The following is a 5,526-nucleotide window of genomic DNA, read 5'->3' on the forward strand; positions in this document are numbered from 1 at the left end:
TTGGAGCCCATTATTTATGACAAACGAAGCAAAGACAAACCCACGAGACGAGTAAAACTAGGATAACACTGACCAAGCTGACCACTTATGTGGTCCAATAAAATTGTTCCACCTGTCAAGTGAAACTCAATCAAACACTTGCTTTTTCTTGTAACCATCACCCTGTCATCTTCTTCAACCCTTCTTTCTCCGCAACCCCCGCACTCCGTTACTTCTCCGGTGACCTACTCTCACTCCCCCACTCCCAATCCCTCTTTTCTCCGGCGACGTCAGTTTCTCCCTGCCGGCGTCCAGATTGAGCTCGGTAAAATTGGGTTATGGAAATCCGCGAAATTGGAGGTTCTGGAAGACAAGAGGTTTGGAACTTTGACGTTCAAAGGAATTGCAGACTTTGAGAGAGAGATGCTGGGGAGGGAAGGCGGTAAAAAGGTGTGGTATCGGTCGACGACGACTGACGAGGAAATCTGGAGGTTGGTTATTGGTTATCAGTTTAGGATGGTGTTTGGTTATGGCCTTAAAGATGTTTGGTTACCAGAATAGTGGTGCTTTAAAATTAAAGAAAACTAATGGAAATGATTTGAAAATTTTGAGTTTTAAATGATAAGAATAAAATAAAAGGTAAAATAAATAGTAACATGATTAATTTTTTAATGTAAAAATGTAATTTTTCGTTAAAGTAAATCGTACTATGAGTTGTTCGTTAAAATCCCTTTAAAATTACAGATATCTTTATATTATTGGACCATGTCAGTGGTCAGTACACTTGTGGTCCTCATATGTCAGGACCCAAGTATTATCCCCGGTGGGTACACTTGTGGCCCAATTTGTACACTTGTGGTCCTGATAGGCATGGAGATGGTCGCCGGAGAAGGAGAAGGCTTGTGCTGGCCCAATAAATTTATAACATGTAGCATTTTAACTCTCTTTAAAAAAAAAAAAAATATATATATATATTATTATTTCCCACACACTCTCTTTTCTTTTTCTGCACTCTTTCTTATTTTTAAAGGCCAGAAGTGTACATAGGAGAAGAAAAATCGTGTGTAAAAATCACTTACCCCTTTTTCTTTTATTGAATGAAAAAAAAAACATTTTAATAAACAAATTTTTCAACATAACAACCATGGTTATTGCAAAAACTTTAACAATACATTAAAGACGTATTCAAAAGAATCAAAACACAAGTCTCATCAATACTAATTCCAACAAACAACAACAACACTAAACTAAAGAGGAAAAATTTGCACAACCAAACTATACCGACAACTTCAAATTCTAGGAGGGTAATGCTAGAGAGTATAAATTAATTTGTAGAATAAATTTTGTAAACTCAATGACAAGGAAGTTGATAATTGGATTATTACTAAAGTGTAGATTAACGTGCTTATTTTTTTTTATTGATGAAACATTGTTTAGTTTGTAAATTTAGTTTACAAATTTAATCTACCTAGCATTGCTCAATGTAGAATGACCAATATTGAAGCCACACGACCACAGAACCCACCTCATCTAACTCAGAATAACATGTATAATAATGGGTTGATTTGGTCCATTTGGGGAAGAAACAGTTTCCAGCATCCCAGTTTCTCGTTATAGCGAGTAACAGTAAAAGCGACTAAAAGTTTTTATTTGATAACAATGGTCAATAACCCATAAGCAAATCACGACCAAGTCCTTCAAATTGAAGTTAAAAACAAAATTGGTGGAGGATTTAAAAAATTTAGAAAAACGTTTTCGGGGTAGGAAATGGAACGAAGGGGTGAATATAAAAAAATATTATTATTTACCCAAAACATAGGGGACTTCTGCAATCCCATTATCTTATATACAATCATATATATGAATTACCAAGATACCAAACTTCTACAATCAATATTCTCATTGGATAGAATGCTTCTGATCAATTTCTTGTGCTGGTTTCTCATGATAGCAGATGCTGGTATTGTAAGCAAAGTGTATGGCGACAGAGTAGTCCCTGAAAACTGCACAGAAGTAAGTTGTGAACACCACGGTCCAGCCATCCGATTCCCATTTCGCTTAAAGGACAGCCATTCCAGTGCGGTTACCATGACTTTGATCTATCATGCACCAACGGCACGCAAACCGTGCTTGAGATGCCATCCTCATCTAACAAGCTCATCGTTGAAACGATTAACTACGCTTCTCAAGAAATCGGAGTATATTTCCAAAATGATTGCCCGCCTAAAGATATTTTCAATTTCAGCCTATCTTCCTCAACCTTTCAATTTGTGCATAGACAGTTTGATACTAATTATACTTTATTCAGTTGTCCGTCACCACTACTTGAAAGAGACAGATATCCTCTTATCAAACTGTGCCCTTCCGGCCTTGACAATCCTGAAAACCAAACTAACTACTATGCTGTCAACGGCCGGTATTCCATTGATTATACGACCCTAGTGTCTTGTACCAAGCTGCGTGACTACATATCAGTTCCATATATTTCATCAGTGACAGCATTCGACCTTATGATGCTGAAGTGGTCCAAACCATCATGTGGACGTTGCGAAGAGATGGGCAAGACTTGCAGACTGAAGAGAACCATTGGTCAATATAATTTCACAGATAATCAGACTGCAGAAACTGATGCGTGAGCGAAGGTATCCTTTAATCTCCCATTTAACTTGACTTGTTGCAGTACTTTGCCGGCAAATATTTCCCTCATTTTCAATTGACAAGGTTTTAATTAGCTAGTTTGTGCAGATAATATATGCAACAAATTTGGACTCAAAGAATATATTCGAACTTTTTATATTAAATGAAAACAAAGATTATGCAAACAATTCTTCAAGTATTTTATTCTTTTGATAACAAAAGTACTAATTATTGACTTAATGGACCTGCTTTTACAGATAGTACCCGTGGAAGGACAAGCTTAGAGATATCTGGTAAGTTGTTCACATAAGCAATATTTTTACAAGATTGAATTTGAACTGCTAAGAGTTAGCTAGGTTAATTATTGCACACTTGTACGATCCATAATCATAAATATTCTTAGATGGAGAGCTAAATCTAAGACAGTTTGGATTATTGAACCTCATGCGAGTGTTATATTTTAGGGTGCTAGTCGGAACTTGCTTCAACAGGCACCAATTTTCATCACTTGTTTTTCAAGTTTTGGATCCCATCCTTGAATGGGTTCTTCTTTTAAGGTACAAGAAAACCTTACGAGTTCAATACGAGTTCAAAACTCAGTGCCAGCATCCGGATAAAAGACACGTTAACTTCCGCACAAAAGAACCCTATATATGTATAAGTATTAATATAAATTCAATTCTGATTTCTGGGGGCTTTATCAATTGGACGCAATTGTGATTTATTTTAATTTAATTTAGAAATGAGTTGGTTTTTAACGCAGAGTTTCGTCTGTATCCGCAGGTATTTTCACACTTTCTGTGGTTGTAACAGTCGTGGGGACTCTCATTTACCGTGTTTATAGCTCCAACAAAATAGAGAAAACAAATCAGTTGAGGATTGAAAGATTTTTGGACGATTACATAGCACACAAGCCAAGTAGATATTCCTACGCTGATATTAAAAGGATAACAAATCAATTCAATGAAAAGTTAGGTCAAGGAGCCTATGGAACAGTGTACAAAGGACAGCTTTCCTCCGACTTAGTTGTGGCTGTGAAAATCCTCAACAATTCTAATGAAAAAGGAGAAGATTTTATCAATGAAGTCCGAACAATGGGTCGAGTCCACCATGTCAATGTGGTTCGCTTGGTTGGTTTTTGTGCTGATGGGTACACAACTGCTCTTGTGTATGAATATCTACCAAATGGTTCACTACAGAATATCTTATCATCAGCAGATAGTAAAAGCGCTTTCCTTGGTTGGGATAAGGTGCATGAGATTACTTTAGGTATAGCCAAAGGAATTGAATATCTTCATCAAGGGTGTGACCTCCGAATCCTCCATTTCGATATCAAACCACACAACATTTTGCTAGACCAGAATTTCACCCCAAAGGTTTCCGATTTTGGTCTCGCCAAGTTGTGCTCTAAAGATCAAAGCGCAGTATCCATGACTACCATCAGAGGGACCATTGGCTACATTGCGCCCGAAGTGTTCTCTAGGAACTTTGGAAACGTGTCCTACAAGTCAGATGTCTATAGCTTTGGAATGTTGCTGCTGGAAATGGTCGGGGGAAGAAAGAACTTTAAGTTCATGGAAGAGGACTCCACCAGTAGCCAAGTCTACTTCCCAGAATGGATTTACAACCTTTTAGAACAAGGGGACGACCTACGGATTCACATTGAGAACGGAGGAGATGCTGAAACTGCAAAGAAGCTAGCTATTGTGGGTCTATGGTGCGTCCAATGGCACCCCATAGATCGCCCTTCCATGAAAGTGGTTATTCAAATGTTAGAAGGAGAAGGTGACAATCTAACCGTACCTGCTAATCCTTTCCGGTCTACTTCGAATTGACTGAATACAACTATACTTTGTTTGAAATGAAAGCGTTCAAGAGTTGTACAACTACCACTCATAAAATTTGATACGAGAGGTCAAGTGCTGTCATATTAAGAAAGTTAAATATTAGGTTTATCTTATATCGTTGGATGTTTAATATTTTATGTAACATATAGGGTTTGTCTATTTAAAGGAGTGTAGTTTTTGTGTTATATATATATATATATATATATATATATATATATATATTCATTCTTCTTTTCAGTAGAGCATCGAAGTTACGACCATTTATATATATATGTATTCATTCTTCTTTTCAGTAAAGCATTGAAGTTACGACCATTTTTTTTCTTCTTTTCAGTCTTTTAATTTGTTTTCTTTATTGACTTTATATCAAAGTGTTTCATGAAAAAGCTTTTAGGCTTTCGAGAAACAATCTCAAGTAGGCTCGTAGTATCGTCATTCTTTTCAGTCACTAAAATAAATATCAGATTTTGAAACTTCTTTTCTCTTAAATTTGCTAATAACTAAAATTACTTGTTAATCACTAGCATCTATGTATCGTTGTTATACTAAAAGTATCTATAATAGACTGTATAAATAAGCTGCTAACTAAAATTTATGAACAAATTATAAAAGATTTATCTCCATTCACACACTCCCTATATCTTGCTCTTAGATAACAAAACCGCTACGAATTCTAAATATGCGGACAGATAAATGAACTTCTAATGGCATGGCTGTAGTTATATTTATACAGAGCTTCAACATTACTCTCTAGTAGTTTTTGTTTAAATTTCAAAAAACATGATTTAAGATGCTTTATCTTAAAATGCCATTACAAATTTCTCGTACTGTTGCAGTTTCTCTAGGAGTGCAGTGAACATTTTTTTTTTTTTTACAATAAAGTCTAGCTCCTCATTGAACCATGCAATACAAGTTTAGATCACAGATATCTAATTCCAAGATAAAATTATTTATTATGAGTTGTAATTTTTTTTTTTAAGTTTCAGACGTGAGATTGCATTTTTTAACAATCACATCCTGAGCAAATAAATTTTGATTACTCAATTTAAAAAAAAAAAAATTA

General features: G+C 35.5%; 1 pseudogene; it reads left to right on the top strand.

The window, feature by feature from the left end:
• The first annotated feature begins 1,753 nt into the window (after positions 1 to 1,753).
• Positions 1,754 to 4,622, top strand: LOC125475668 (annotated as a pseudogene).
• Positions 4,623 to 5,526: the final 904 nt, after the last annotated feature.

This window comes from the organism of the source record quoted next, unplaced genomic scaffold (assembly GCF_019419815.1).
Source record: "Pyrus x bretschneideri cultivar Hongxiangsu unplaced genomic scaffold, Pyrus_bretschneideri_v1 Contig158, whole genome shotgun sequence".
Classification (NCBI taxonomy): Eukaryota; Viridiplantae; Streptophyta; class Magnoliopsida; order Rosales; family Rosaceae; genus Pyrus; species Pyrus x bretschneideri.